At 43.0% G+C, this 17,188-nt stretch overlaps 1 protein-coding gene across 1 annotated transcript in view; it reads right to left on the minus strand.

The window, feature by feature from the left end:
• The window catches only part of usp32 (ubiquitin specific peptidase 32), a 101,895-nt gene that overhangs the window by 73,692 nt on the left and 11,015 nt on the right, over positions 1 to 17,188 (minus strand). The window lies entirely within an intron of this gene.

Raw genomic sequence — 17,188 nt, forward strand, 5'->3', positions numbered from 1 at the left:
GATTTATTTTGTTTAATTGTAGAGTAGGCTAGCCTAATAGCCTGTAATATTTAATTAGGCTAAAATTAGAACATTGATATTAGCCTATAAAGGTAATATCTAATCTAAACTAACCATTTTAATAGAATTAAGCAGAGCGTAATGGAATGACTGTTTCCATCCATCCATCCATCGTCATCAGCTTATCCGGGGTCGGGTCGCAGAGGCAGCAGTTCCAGCAGGGGCCCCCAGACATCCCTTTCCCTGGCAGCATCAACCAGCTCTGCTTGGGGAATCTTTAGTCGCTCCCAGGCCAGTGCGGAGATGTAATCCCGCCACCTAGTCCTGGGTCTACCACGTGGCCTCCTCCCAGCCGGACACACCTGGAACACCTCCCTAGAGAGGCGCCCAGGAGGCATCCTCACTAGATGCCCGAACCACCTCAACTGGCTCGTTCCGACACAAAGGAGCAGCGGCTCTACTCCGAGTCTCTCCCGGATGACTGAACTTCTCACCCGATCTCTCAGGGAGACCCAAGCCATCCTCCGGAGAAAACTCAATTCAGCCGCTTGTATCCGTGATCTCATTCTTTCGGTCATGACCCATAGGTGAGGGTGGGGACGAAGATAGACCGGTAGATCGAGAGCTTTGCCTTTTGGCTCAGCTCTCTTTTCGTCACAACAGTGTGGTAAAGCGACTGCAGAACCGCACCAGCTGCTCCGATTCTCCGGCCAAACTCGTGAACAAGACCCCCAGATACTTGAACTCCTTCACTTGGGGTAAGGACTCATTTCCTACTTGGAGGGGGCTGAAACAGCATGTCTACATGAAATATGCCTTCTTTAATTTTGAGTTATGGGGTGAGAATAATAGATAGAATGTTTTATTTAATAAAAAAATATGTTTGATGCCCATTGATGCTTAACTGCATACTCATACCGTCTAAATCATTTCTAATCTCTCATCTTCACTCTCTCCTGTCCCCTTCCCCTCTTCTCCTGCTCTCCTCTTAAAGTCCCAGTTAACCAAAATCTGAGATTTGCTTGAAAACACATTCTGTGTTAGTGATACATTGCTGATAACATGTAAAAATGGGATGAACCATGTGTAGTACTGAATTGTGAAGTTAGACCAGTTTTGTGTTTTTGACCAATGTACCACACAAGGGCAGTGTGTTGTTTTGATTTCTGGATTTTCTGGGCGGGCTTAAAATGGTACTTGATGACGTAGAGCGGTGTTCTTAGCATATCCCCGCCCTAACACTATATAAAGCTAGAACGGATTTGAATCTTCGGTTCTCCTGCTCAATCTTGAGTCTAGAATTAGCTAGTTTTAACCAGCAGTCTAGAATTAGCTAGTTTTTCTTAGTTAGCAATGCCTATGCATAAAACTAAACGAAAATGCATCCTTCCTGGATGCCAGCAGGAATGGGATGATAAGGTCTCCTTCTTTCAACTCACGAGTAAAGCTGAAATGAGAAGCAAATGGTTAGCATTTTTGAAGAGCCATGGTGTTACAGAGGAGTCTGTCACCGCAAGCGCCCGCCTCTGCAGCAAACATTTCACTCCCGAAAGCTTCTGCAATTATAATATGAGGCTTTTGGGTTTCACGGACTCACGACTGGTCCTGGTGAATTCGGCGGAGCCAACCATCTCCCTCCACGGCCTCCATTCTCCTCCTGTCGCATCAACCTTTGGTGCCGACACCGCTGCCTTGTGTGCTTATAGCTAATTAACGTTATAACGTTAGCTAGGTAACGTAAGCAATAGGAAAATACACTGCTACGTTAATATACAAAATATGTGTCTTCACAAAGCTGTGCCTTCCTACCACAAAAGAGACGGCGTGCCAGTGTGACAATATGCAGACCAGAGAACTGTACTATTTGACAGGTTCTTCCGTCCACACCCCCTCCGCACGCAATTGGGTGTGGCTTCGGTGCCTTCAGCAGACACGCCCCCACAGTCTCAGACCAGAGAATGCTGCTGATTTTTACGCTCACTGAGGAAAACATCCATTCACGCGCAGTCTTTTGAGCTGACCACAGAAAGCAGCATTCACGGAGCGCGCGGCCCAAGCTATTGTTGAAAATAAAAATGTGGGCACTACATTATCATGGTTTTAAACGCGCATTTAGGCAGACATATTTAAAACGTTTAAGACTTCATTAAATACTTTAATATACAGTATATAGCCTAATTTGTATTATTATTTTTTGTATCAAATGTATGGTGCGGCGGCAGGGCGGAAACATTGTGACTTATTTTTTAATGTCAGAAAATATATGCAATTCATCAATAAAGGCCATCTCATCTAATTCTAAACACTCATGTAATTTGAATAACGTTAGCTAGTGGTGTTGAGATTTTACTTTTCCATATTTGATGAAACTGGCGGTAGACACATAGCTAAACTGTGCTGCTGACATTAACTTGGGAAAACTGGGAAACACTGGTAACGTATAGCGTTATAATGAATAGCATTATATAGAGTTACAAAAGCCATCCTCAGCCAGACGCAGTGATGAGTGGGAACGATCTAGGAACGATATGTGGTTGTGAGCTGGGCAACTGCTGACTGACTGTTGAAATGACATTCCGCTTGCAAATATCACCCAACGCCATGTTTTGTCAAACTCAAATGACTCAAATGAGGCTAAATGCTTATTGGCATAGATTTGAGAAGCCTACTAAAAAAAACTGGGTCGCCGCAGTGTCAGACTATATAATTTTTTGTATACACTCAGTGATACCCACTAAGACCTGCAAGGTGTATCCTTATGACAAGCCCTGGGTGTCTAGAAAATTGAAGAGGCTTATATCTCAGAAAAAGAAAGTCTATAGAGACCAGGATGAAACAGCTAGGAGAGACTTACAGAGGCAAATAAAGAGACAAATACAGCTGGATAAGCATAGCTATAAGCAAAGAATAGAGACCACTCTCGCAGCTGGCAATCCTAGAGAGGCTTGGCAGGGAATTAAAATGATGACCAATGTACCACACAAGGGCAGGAGTAAACCTACCCTTGCCCTACATGGTAGTGAAGGACTGGAGATGGCTAACCTGCTCAACTCCTTCTTCTGTCGCTTTGAGAGTGGCAACAGTCCTGAGCCTACAATGATGCCTACCCCCCCCCCCTACCTCACATAGCTTCTCTATTAAGGAAACAGAACTGCTCCACCTACTTAGAGGCTGTAACCCTCGTAAAAGCCCAGGCCCTGACGGCATCTGTGGAACTGTGCTGAAGCACTGTGCTGAACAGTTGGCACCAGTGTTTAGACATTTTTTATGTTTCCCTTGATCTTCGTGAAGTCCCTGACCTATGGAAAGCGTCTACCATTGTGCCTGTGCCGAAGATCCCAAGACCCACAGGGCCCAATGACTTCCGACCAATAGCTCTGACACCGTTAGTCATGAAGTGTTTTGAACGCCTGGCAGTGGCGGTTCTACAGTGGCATCTGCCACCTCAGAAAAATGCCTTGCCACCACAGTTGCCACCCTAACTGTAGGCAATGAATCTATCAATACTTTTTTTTTAATGTTGATTGTAAATGTTGGTGATATTTCTCCGTAGTTCATGTAAACGTTTTACTCACCAGTTTACAATTAACTTTGCCCGCCCCCCACTAAATCAAGAAAAAAATGGTTGCACCCGTGACCTGCCCACCTGACTGACCTGCTGAAACCACAACAATACTAAGCTAACGTAACGTTACGTGGTGACCGGAGCGATCCTCACTACCACAGGATATTTCCAGAGTGACAGTCAGGTAAGCAAGCTATAATTTGTTTGTTGTTGCTCTATGTTTAAAATGTTCAAATGGTCTGTCAAGTTTGACAATGTGAAATATGTGATAGAGCTCAACCACGACTGGTGTAGTTATTCTAAACTCTTTGGCGTACATACTGAAGCGGGGGGGGGGGGGGGGGGGGGGGAATCTAGCTTCACATCAACATTTGCTAGATAGTACTAGTGAAATTAGACAACTGTTTCCCTCAGCGTGCGCTGTTGTCAAATGGTAGCCTGCTAAACGATTAGCTAGCACTAATGAAATGAGACCATCATGGTTTTCCTCAGCGTGCTCCGTTGTCAATAAACGTTACAAAAGGAATGTAGGAGCTCACAGAAACAAGTTGCAACGCAAAGTTGTGTAGCTAGCTACAGTCAGTAGCACAGTTGGTTGTGTTTCGTTAACAAGTGAGACAATGATGAGGCTGTCATAGTGAGATGGGGATAGGTTGAAAGAACGGTGTGTATGCGTGCTGTGTTTAGAATAAATCACGAAATCTACAATAGCAAAAGTTGACTGCTTATTGCCAAGCAAAACCCATAGCTTGCTAGCTTAGCTCATAAATCGAGTACCCAGTACAATGTATGGCATGGCTTTAACCCCCCCCTTTTCTTGAATACTGTAGGTCCAGCAGATGCAAAAATGAAAAGGAAGGAGAAAAGTGGTGGCATAGCCAGCTTTTTTCAACCTCAAAAAACAAACACAGGAGGGGAGTCAGACAAAGGCGAAGAGCAGTGTAAGGGACAGGAGAACAGTCAAGGAAGAGAAGAGAAAAGCATGAGTAAGGGAGGAATGAGCAATGAAGAAGAACTGAGTGATGACTGAAGAACAAAACACCAGAGACCGAGACAGAGCCATTGAGAGAGAAGAAAGTGACTCAGAAAGAAGGGGAGAGCAGAACAGTGATGAAGAGAGGGACAATGATGGACAGACCGACAGGAGCAGTGTCACTCAGATCCATACTACAAGTCCAGCTGGACCTCATGGTACAGTATATAAGTTCACTGTTAACAGATTTCTATATAACAACATGGCTTTTATGTTATCGGATATTGGCTAGTGTAGCCTGTGGAGTTGGGTTCTTACTGTAGCCTACATGTTCAAAATTGTGCATGGTTTAAGCTGATGTTGAAGTTAATGCAAGGTGCTTCACACTAGGCTGTGAGTGGGTGCATGGGATTTGAGTAAGACAGTTGAATTGTTTAGTAAGTACTGATACAGTTGTAAATGAATTGTCCAAATTGCTTCTTTTCTCTCATTTCAGAAGTATCGAAATATAAAACTGATGGACTGATGCAGCCACATCTGAACGCCTTTCCACAAACCTTATGGGGAGGGGCAAGAAGATCTTTCCACAGTGAGTGGTATAAAGAGCATCCCTGGCTGGAATATTCTCAATCCAAGGATGCAGCATACTGCTTTGTATGCAGACATTTTGCCATTTAAAATGCCCCTAAGAGTATTAACGTATCTGAAAATGGATATTCCAATTGGGAAAAGGCCACTTTTCGGGATAGTGGGTATGCTAAGTCAGAGACACATGTGAATGCAATGATTTCATGGGGTGACTACAAAAGAATGGCTGAAAACAAACTCTGTCCAGGGAATGATGGGAGCTGAAAATCATTTATTAAAAACTAACTGTAATTGAAGTTTTTATTGCATGCAAGGACTGGGTTAAGTGCTCGATAAGGTGATTTTACATTGTCTTATTATGTGATTCATACCGTAAAAGTCACCAGAGAATGCAGAAATTGAAATCTCTGAAGTTGAAATGTGTTTGGGGAGGAGATAACCTCTGCCCCCTTGCTACCCTTTTGCCACCCCAGGTAAAACTTTCTAGAACCGCCACTGACGCCTGGTGGAGAAGCACATTGTGGCCCAAACACAGCACCTAATGGACCCCTTGCAATTCGTCTACCAGGCCTGTAGGGGGGTGGACGACGCCATCCTGACTCTACTGCATCTCCTGTACACTCATCTAGAGAAGCCAAAGACTCATTCTAAGATCTTGTTTGTGGACTTTTCATCAGCTTTCAATACCATTCAACCTAGCATTCTAGCTGATATACTGGCAACAGAATTCTCGCTGGAAGCTGGTTTGATTTCATGGATTGTTGATTTTCTTACCGGTAGAACCCAGCAGGTCAGAGTAGGGACGTCTCTCTCTGATAAAATGACCACACGTGTAGGTTCCCTTCAAGGTTGTGTTACCATCTCTCCTGTTTATCTTATACACCAATGCTTGCACTAGCACTTTCCCCAATAGGCACTTAATTAAGTATGCAGATGACACAGCCCTGGTGAGCCTCCTGTCTGATGAGGAGTAGGAGCACGGGCTAGTCCTTGACTACTTCCTCAGATGGTGCGAGATCTAAAACTAAAGAGATGCCCATTGATTTCAGAAAGCAGAAATCCCCTCAGCCCACTTTTATTAATGGGGAACAGCTTCAATCTGTGACGGACTACAAGTACCTGGGTATTGTGCTAGATGCAAAACTGAAATGGGACCTGTGGTCCGACCTTCTGAGTAAGAAGATACAACAAAGAATGTACTTCTCAAAGAAACTGCTGTCCTTTAATGTTCACAACAAGATGCTCAAAATGTTTTACAGTGCTTTTATTGAAAGTGTCCTGTATCAGTTGCTGGTTTGGTAATGCCACTGAAGCACAGACGAGCTGTCAGGAAGACTGTCATAACAGCCAGTAAGCAGTTAGGGATCACACTTCCAAGTATGGAATGCATTTACAAAGAGAATATTAACAAAGGCAAACAACATTGTGAGCAATGAGAGACACCCTCTTGCCTCGTCTTTTGAGTTGCTGCCGTCTGGGAGCCGATACCGTGCTCCTTTTTCTAGAACCAATAGAAGCAAGTTATCTTTTGTCCCACAGGCCATCAGACTCCTTAATAAGTAATGAAATATGTTCTCTTCCTCTGGGGCTAGGGCTAGGGTTCGGGCTAGGCTACAATGTCCAGCTGGTCTGAATATATGGTGCCTCCTAAATGTTGATGATGTTTTCTTGTTCCTTGTCTTTTTAGTTAGCCTTTATTGTACCATCTGTGTGAATGCATATATCTATGATGCCTTGTGTGATGTGTTCTCGCAGCACACCAGTTTCCCTAAGGGGATAATAAAACCTCTAACCAGACCATTAATTATTATAAGCCTATTATTAATAACAATATGCCCCCGCCCCCCCCCCCAAAAAGAGAATAATTTTCACGCGCACATGGTCACCACCTAAAGCCCCATACTGACCCAAGTAGAACCCCTGCGTGTTGCAACATCCATCACCAGTGTGCTGAAGCAAGCCACACTGCAGGGGTTGCTGGAGAGGTCAGCAACACCTCCACACTCCCCCTCCGGCTCCTCCTCAGGCTGTTGACTTATGGCTGCAGGCAAGAATCTGTTTTCAGCACTTACGGCGACGTGGTGGTGCTCTTGTACTTTTGCCAGCATGCACAGACTAAAAGTCATCATGATTCAACTGTGATACACACACCAGCTTGCTTTAGCTTCTCCCTCACCTATGGTGCAGTCTCTCCTGCAACAGCCTATTAGCCCCTCCCTCTTTCTCTTGTCCCATAGTGGAGCTGGCTTCCCTGCGGCAGTCCATAAAACACATGAAATAAACCACCTCTCAGTCCATGACAGTGTGGGTAAAAACCCTACATCACTCAAGGTCAAGGCTGGGCCACATTAGGATGCAACAGAGTTTGAGATTGTGTGTGTTTGGGGACACAACAACAGTGCTGTCTGGCTAGCTAGCCCTGGAGCTCACAAGCGGGCTCTCACCCACTGCATTTCTGACTTACTGCGGCGTATGTGATGGCATTTCTCAGGGTAAAACACAGACTGTGGTTAAGGAAAGCACAAACAGGGTCCTCAGCACACACACAACCTCACACAAACACCTGCTTCCTAAATCAGAGTCCGAGCCACAATGCTCCGCACACTCACAACCTAGGGGGAAAACGATGACTAATCAATGCAGCACCAGAGAGCGAGGGTTAAATGTGGAGAATCATATAGCACAAACACACACACAAAATATGCACTCACTCCCCCCAGTCATTTTCTTCTCATCCAGATCATTTACGATGTTGCCCTGACACAGTTAGAGAGAGAGAGCTGGGTCGTCAGTCTCTCTCCCACAAACATTAACCACTCACAACTAGGCCATTCCCTCATCCAAGGGGAGACAGAGGCATGCCAGGTTTCAGTTTGACTGGTGGAGACAGACCTACAGTAGAGTAAGCAGTGTCAGTGTCACACCATCATGAAGTTTCTATTTGATGGTAATGTTGCCTGGCAATAGAAAAAAGGTTGTCACCAGTCATGCTTGTTTCAGTTCATATTATCACCGCCATTGTAGCTTCCCTACACAGAAGACGGAATCACTAAAAAATTCAAAGGGAAAACAGTCCAATAACGTCACTGGACGTGTTTGCCATTTGAAGATTTTCTGTGATTTCAGAAAGGCTACCAGCCACTAGGGGTGTAACGGTACATGTATTCGTACCGTACGGTACGGGGCTTTCGGTAAGGTACAGACATGTGCCGAGCGAACCGAACGGTAGTCATGTGCCGAGCGACCCGACAGATCATTCGAGCAGATCCCTTTCAGTAGACTGACGCAAAATATTTGTCACAGTTGTGACAATGGGCTGTTTCTTAATCGACTCTTGTGAAATAGCGCCACACTTTGAACCTTTCACTCTCCCTGCCATCGCTTGTGTCACTGTGAAAACGAGTCTCCTCGCATCGCAGGCGTGTGTGCGCCCCCTCCGCCACTCAGTTCAGCTCGCTCACACAGCGAAATAGCCTATACATGGGGACCTTTGTAATCCATCTCCCATCTAATTGTACCTCAAGTTACTTAGGCCTACCATATTTTGCCGAGCACATAAGTCATTTGATATAGGCTACTGTCCTGTGCGACCTGTCTGTGATTTGGAAACGAGTAGTCTACGAGCAGTGTCAATATATCAGCGCATAACTCACATTTGTCAGTGGGCTCGCGTTGATATTCAGTCGTCCTCATTACTGTCCTCCTGAGGTAAAACTATTCATTCTGTTCGTTTGCCTTAGCCTAATGCACCGTAATGAAACACAGGTAGGCTAAGGGAATCGTTTATATATCACGGAGGTCCCAATGTAGGCTATAGTCCTTGCAACGAGAGAAATGAAACTCCGAAGTTGCACACAGCGCGCGCTCGTTTTTACACGCACGTTTGCACACAGTCTATATCTCTGTGGGAAAAAAGGCAGATTTATTTTTTAGTAAAGATTTTAATTTATTTAGTTTCAATTTTTATTGCATTTAATTTGTTTTAAATAAGTGATTCAAAAACATTTTTAAGTAGGCTATTCGTTTTTATTTCATTTTCTACTGCTGGGGACATCGTCACTGCCAGCAGGTCTTCCCTGTCTGCTGACAGTGTTGACATTTTTCTGGCCAAAAATATGAAGGTTGAGTGGAGTGGGGTAAATGGGGTATGAATGAGGGGGAAACACTTAAAAGAAAAAGAATCAGCAAAGTTACTTGACACAGCATTGTAGGCTATTCCACTGGTCAACATTGTTTTTTTGTTTTATGTTGTTGTTTTTTTGTTTTTTTTGGGGGGGGGGGGGGGCAGTGATGCAGCCTGAAAGGTATTGCTGTTTGTAAATAAAATTATATTAAAAAGATTGATTCAAGATAATTTTCAAAGAATAGAAAAGGAATCAGAGTAGTGCAGGCGCACCGCTCCTGAACCGAACCGAGATGTCCGTACCGAACCGTGATGTTTTCGTACCGTTACACCCCTACCAGCCACACTGGCATTTATTGCAACAAAACAATGATAAAATATATTTCTTGATGGTGTGAGTAAATCACTTACATAAACTGAGTGTGAGGCAATTTAGTATTTTGCACTGTCCTGTCTTGTCCTTGCATCTGGTTTATTCTTGTTTATTTGTTGTCTATTTATTTATTTGTATGCACCAATAATGCAAAGCAAATTCATTGTATGGAAACCTACCTGGCCAAAATAAATCTGATTCGATTAGTTGATCCATTTATTGCCAGTATAAAGACGTTATTTGTAATGTCTATGAAGCTGTAGGGAATTAAAGAGAATAAAAATGTTGTTTAAAAAAAAAAATTGGGGGGGGGGGTGCAAATGCACGCTCTAAATAATGAGGGGGGCGTATCGCCTGTGTGCTGCAATCGTCAATTGACGGTGATAGGGTCAGCAGAGGCAGCTCTCCTCACTGGCGTAGCAGTTTTGGATAAGTTATTTAATAGTCAATGCTTTATGAACATACAAATGAATTTGAATTTTCCATTAAAGGAGTAGTAAAGGGAAAATGCATGTTTAGCCCTGTTTTAAGGTTACTTATGATCAAAACGTTGACAAAACTAGCACTTTTGAGAAAGTCTGATAATTGCTCTACCACCGTTTAGGTCATACAATGGATGTGGGTGGCACCTTGAAAAATCATTCATGTTAAACTCTCGATTTCAAAGACAAGAAGCTCACAGAGGGGGTAATTGGTATCCGTTGGTGTTCTGACATAAAATTTGCCGCAAAGTATGAATCCTGTAGGGTTTTATTGATCATTTTATGAAATCCATTGAGTTGTATTGAAGCGACCGTTGTAGATGTGTAGATCAATCCGCAGAGGGGATTCAGGAAGCGGAACTACTTACAGTAGCTATTACTATTGTTTATGTTGCTAGGCTACCTAGTTTGCAGAAGTTTACACACATACGTGCTGCGACTAAATAGTTATATGCTAAATATTTAAAAAAGCCTTTCCAGATGAACTAGAATCTTACTTTATGCCGAATATGTCAGAACGCCAACTAACACCTCGGTGAGTTTCTTGTCTTTGAAATTGAGAGTTTAACATGAATGATTTTTCAAGGTGCCCACCCACATCCATTGTATGACCAAAACGGTGGTAGAGCAATTATCTGACTTTCTCAAAAGTGCTAGTTTTGTCAACGTTTTGATCTGAACCATTGTATATGATCATAAGTAACCTTAAAACGGGGCTAAACATAACAAAAAGTTAAAGGAGTAGTTAGAAAGAACTTCGGAATCGGCCAAAATCAGAATCAGCAGGTCAAGACATGGAAAAATTAGAATCGGCTAAGAAAAGTGCAATCAGTGCAACCCTAGCATTTAACTCGTTAGACATGGATTCGATCTCCAGGAGTTGGCATCAATAAAACAAGTTTAGCCATTACTAACACCTTCCTCTGCAGTACATGCTTCTGCCTCTTTTTAAAAAGGTGATGTAGGATGAGAGGTGGGTGGGGGGGGGGCATTGTTGTCTGTGCTTTCCTAAGGGTTCTCCAGGGTCGTTACCGGTCATTTAAATGACTAATTTGCATATTTCCACATTGCCACATTAGCAACCTCAGCATATTGCCAGCTTGTGTGCTACATGATGGATATAATCCATAGAGATTCAGTGGAGGACTGTTAAAAGTGAGGGGGAGAAATTGCTTGCTTGCTTGCTTTGGGTACTGCGGGGAATTGAATTACGAGAATAATTTGGCCTACTGATGATTGTTCCCTGAGTGAAAAAATGAAACTCATCAAAAACAAATTAAAAAGCGCAGGTTCAAAGTCACAAGGAACTTTATCTGTGATGGACACAGGAGCATGCGGCTCCTATTAAAGTAGGCTAATTCAGTGTTGCGGAAGCAGTTGTTGGAGACAAATGAACAAATGAGGTGACAGATTAGGTTAAACCAGGCCCCCAGGATTCTAAATCTAAAGTGAAGCCCTATTGAACCGCGCCATCTTGGCAAATATGTAGTCATTTGGCTATTTCCGGTGACTTTTGTACTTGCGCAGTTGTGCTTTTCTGTTCTACGCGCGTCCACGAACTAGTTCACGTTTATGTGAAATGTAGACGCACGTTCCCGGCTCTCCCCGCTTTGATTTAGCAATGAAAACCGGCTTGCATATTAACCTGTTTTTGTCAAATATATCCATTGGAGACATTATTTTTTTCATTCAGGCATCTTAGTTTTAACAGGTTAATTATAGCTGAACATGTTCATGTTGTTTTGCACTAACCGTTCTTGAGATATTGTGTTCATCAGGCCAAGAACACATTTTGAGGTCACAGTGACCTTGAACTTTGACCTTTGACACCCACAATCTAAGCAGTTCATCCTTGAGTGCCAGTGAACATTTGTACCAAAGGGGAAGAAATTCTGTCAATGTGTTCCCGAGATATTGCATTAACAAACATCAGACGGATGGACGGACAACCCAAAACCATAATGCCTAAAAACATATCAGTAGCAAGAATAGGCCTACTGTAGTTCCCCTGTATGTTTTTAACATATAAAACGCCATTGCTCAAGAGCCCTTCTGGTACCTAGAAGCCTCCCACCACCAAAATTCTAACCCACAGTCCAGGCAGACTTCAGAAAACAATCCTATTTATTTGAAGCTAGGTCTGATTTGGATTTTCTGACAGGAAACATTGTTCTATCGGAGCGTACATGCGAAAATATAGATGCTAGCTCCCTACATGTAAGCATCATAAATAACCATCAATCCATACAAGTTTGAGGACTCATTACCTTGACTGTATTATTCAGTGCACCTTCACCCTGGTGGAACCCGGTCTCGCTCAATCTCCACAGTGACAGCGCATAATGAATAGTCTCCCAGTGGAGCCTTATCAGCCTGCCACTGACAGCTCATCCATAGCAAGGCCGTCAATCAAAAGACAGGTCCACATACTGTGGAAGGGTGCCGGCGTGTAAGCCAACTAGACCAACCCTCTTATCTAGCTTTGTTTGAACTCCAGGTGTTGCATTGAACTTGTCAAGTTGTCCAATGGAATGCTTTGAGTTTGCTTTGGCTTTGCGCTAGGCTATGTCTAGGTTATTTTAAATTGTAAAGTATGAACCGTGATAACAAAAGGCCTGGAAGGGCACATGCAGGCGGTTTGAACTGAACTAGATTCAATCAAAACTTAAGCTTTTCTACATTATAATAACCTAAATTCCTACTCTTCTATGGAAACAGGGCTCTAAGCTAACATTTTTCACTAGGAGCACATGCTCCTAAATGAAAAAATTTAGGAGCACAGAAAGAAATTTAGGAGCGCAATGGAAAATTTGAAATAACAGATTTTTATTAGCAACACACACATTAGGCCTACTGCCAACAACATTTTAATAACCTGCTCACCATAGGAGCTCTCATTCTCTCCTACTATACTATTCCCACACACTTCATCATGTGCATTGGTCCTAATGAAGACTATAGCCTACTATTCCCACACACTTCATCATGTGCATTGGTCCTAATGAAGACTAAACTATTCCCACACACTGCATCATGTTCATTGGTTCAAATGAAGGCCCAATCCCAATACCCCCCCTTAGCCCTAGCCCTTGGCCCTACATTTTGCGCTTTCACGTGTAGGGTAGTGTGTCCCATTCCTTTTAGCTTCTGGGGCTAGGGAGCATATCGAGGGCTAGTGGACGTTCAAACAGTCCTCCAAAACGAGGGTTTTCAGATGCCGACTTGAAACCGAGGGGTAGATGAAAATTCACACAATGCTTTGCGAAGTTAGGCAGGGATATGAAACATAGCTGCTGGTGCCGTGAAAAAACGTGGGGAAAAAGCCCAATATCTTCGCAAATAATCATTCAAAATTTTTAAAATCTGTGGAAAAGCTTTGTTTAATGTAGATGCAAAGGAACATGTCATTGGATCGTTATGACACGCATTTCAGGAAAACGCTTTTTACGATGTCGGCATTTCATTGCGTTTTGATGTGGATCCAGTAGCCTAAGTTACTGTAGGCTACGGTGCAATGTTGAATCTAATCGAATCAATAGATTTTTTGAGTGACAGTTGATTCGACTCCCCCCGGGCCTCACCGAATTCCTCTCTCTCCTTGGTTCCACTTTGCCTGGCAAAATACGATTGAATGGGCTTAATTTTGTTAACGTTACTGGCAGGGGCATTCGGCGCCTGCACAGTCGTTTTTGAGTGAGGGCAGCTGAGCTGTCATCACGAGAGTTTTGCGCGTTGCAGTCGTGGGACTTGTAATAAAAAAGTTGTGGGACTTGTAGTTTTGTATACGGGTACGCAAAACTTTGACTAGTTTGATCCAATTTGCATGGATTTATTTTAGGCAAAAAATGCGAGTGAAATAGTAGTAACAGTACTCGCAGTGTGTTCCGAAATGATTTTTTCTGATCGCACAAAACTATTTTTAGTCGCAAATGTGAGTAAAATGGTCGCACCTTAGAGCCCTGGGAAAGCCTTAGTGTTACAGACTTACTTAAGCCTACATGATTTCTGACAAATGAGTCCACCAGACAATAGAAAAAATGTTAGCGATGAGGTTAAAAAATAAGCAATGAAAACAAAGGCAGTCCACATTATAGGGAACAGTGGTTGTATTGTGATGCAGTGTTGTAATGGCCATATTCTTAGACACTGGCCAACGTTCTAAGCTACCATTCAGCACAGGAGAAACAATGGATCTGATTCTCCACAACTGACCAAAGGAATCCTTCTCATGCACGCGCGCGCGCACGCACACACACACACACACACACACACACACACACACACACACACACACACACACACACACACAGACACAGACACAGACACAGACACACACACACACAGAGAGTGCAATGACACAACCATAAATGCAACAGTCCACACTCCACATTGAAAGTAGCAGAAAGGCAGACACTGGCACACTCTCCAACAACGACTCAATCAACTCAGCTTGCCATGTTACCCCTAAATGACACTAGCCTGGGAGATGGAACTGCCTGGGCTGAAATCAGCATCAAGCTGTAACAATACAATGGGGAAGTGTCTCTGCCTGCATGCAAGTTTGATAGGTCACATAAGTTCATTGAAGTTGGGATGAGACGATACACACAACTCATTATACGGTACGATTCACGATACGTAGGCTAATAAATAAAAAAAATCTCTTCCCTGGGATACCTTTTTAGAGAGCAAATTCCTCAGGAGGGACACCTCAATCTCTTAATTTAGCCTACTCTTAAAGGGGAACGCCGCTGTCATAGCAAGTTTAGCTCAAATGTCGCTTTGTCCTCAATGAAACCGATCCGTACACACCAACATTTAACCGATCCGTGCAGTAGTAAGCTACTTGTGTTGATGTGTTAGGCATGGCTAGGAGGATGTAAACAACAACGTGCGGTGGAAGTTTACAGTGCGAAAGGTATGGTGTAGTGTGTTCGGCGAAATAGTTCTGGCTCAAATGGAGCTTTTGTTTCAACATTCGGTTTGAGAATGCGATATATTTCACGACAGCATAATGACAACGGTAAGATTACATCTTGCGCTTCCTGCCTTGAAAATGCATGTTTATCATAGTTTTTAGCAGAGGCCCATAGACCTCCATTATAAAGGGGGTGCGCGCACAGAGGAAAAAGGAGCTAGCTTACTACTGCGCGGATCAGTTAAATGTTGGTGTGTACGGATCGGTTTCATTGAGGACAAAGCGACATTTGAGCTAAACTTGCTATGACAGCGGCGTTCCCCTTTAAATTTATTGTGATTAAGAACACCCATAGAAGTGCAAGGATAATAATAAAATAATATTGTCATTTCTAAGTACTGTAACACTAGGCAACTTTAAATTAAAGCAGTTCTTTACATAGAAGGATTTTGAGCATGAGAATCGATTGGATGGATTTAATGTATGATCTGCTCCAGCATTTTTGGTAGCAGTGGACATGCCCTGTCCTATTGTAACTTGCACTGGCATGTTCTAGAGTGCTGAGAAATACACCTGACGAATATCAACTTCATACATTAGCTGGTTGTCGGGATAATCGCGGTCACTGTAGACACCTATACTTACCTTGTCTGCCTCCTAATCTGTAGAGTATATGAGATCTATTGCAACATGTTTCAACGCTGTACCATCCCACCTACTGTAACTTTTCCCATGCTATCTAGCCGATGCAAAGTTTAGATTGACATTCGAAGCAGAAGAGCCAGTGTAATCTCTGGAGGCCTTGGCGGTGACAGTAGGCAAATATTACCCAAACTACTGTATAGGCTGATAGGGCAAGTACAATGACGTGAACATGCAAAACAGCAAATTCATCGAGGAACAGGCAGAGAGACTCTTAAGCATCACAGGTGGCAGTTCCACACAGCTGACTACTTTACTCAGATGAGGAGCAGGGTGGGAATTGCCATGGCCGCCGATTCCCCTCCCTCTGGTCGTGATACCCCGAAATTAATTCTACCCCCTGTGGCCACCATGGCTTTGTGCCCCTGCTACCATCTTAATCTCGAGTTTGCTTTAAAAGCATAAGGGGTCTCCTGTCGTTTTCTCGATATTCCGAAATTAATTCAATTGAGGCTACATTGATATCAATAAAACGTTACAAAGGTAGTATACAATTGTAGCCTGCTAGTGGCTTTTATGCGATGTGAAACTAGCATGCACAACCAGCTGCAAGGACTGCTGCTGCGTTGTGGTTCGTTGAGAGCGCAAACAAGGTCTGAATTGACTATATGGATAGCTAATAAATTATGACAGTTCAAAATGCCTTACTGTAGCTATCTAGCCATTGCCCAACTATCCTTTTTTAACAAAATTTCCAGAGCAGAGAAAGTCTCTCCTTGTGCCAGGTGATGGCTAATGTGATGGCTAGCTAACTAACTCCACAGACCACAGGCACAGCTTCAGTTAGCTAGCAAACGTTAGCTAATTTTACATTACTGACAGCCAGCATCGTTAGTGCTAAGTAGATAGTTGACTTATTGAGTGCTTAACTGAATCAAACCTTACGTTATTAATACCTGTGTAAGTTGACAGCCTTACTTGCTAGTTAACTAGCTAGCATAGCTAGATAGAATCAGATTACACTGATATACACTGATAGCTAGCTAGCTACCCTAATTACAGTACATTGCACTATATTGCCTTTCTAGAATAATGCTGTGTCTTGTAGGGCTGGGTATCATTTCAAAAATTACGATACCAGTACCAATACCAGTACCCTTAAAGTGATACCGATACCAATTGAATACTTCAATCGATACTTGGATTGCATTTTTTCCATTCCATAACCATCATGTGAATGGAAGCATTCAGTTGTGTAAAATGCCATCAATCTTCCCACATTCAAATAATTTTTACTATAATATATTTTGAAAGTGTTTAAAAGAGTATCAAACTGCATTTATTACAATATAACTACTGACAGTGACTACACATTTTTGAGTCATCCGTGACCTTGCAGCTAATGTGAACGGTGTGTCAAGGCTGCTGCTGGGGGTGGCAACATCAGCAGTAGCAGTTGTGGTGGTAGTAGGCCTAGGGAGGTCTTAACATTAAGTATAACATTAGTTAATAATGTTAGCCTAA

The sequence above is a fragment of the Borostomias antarcticus genome (assembly GCF_949987555.1).
Source record: "Borostomias antarcticus genome assembly, chromosome: 1".
NCBI classification, from domain to species: domain Eukaryota; kingdom Metazoa; phylum Chordata; class Actinopteri; order Stomiiformes; family Stomiidae; genus Borostomias; species Borostomias antarcticus.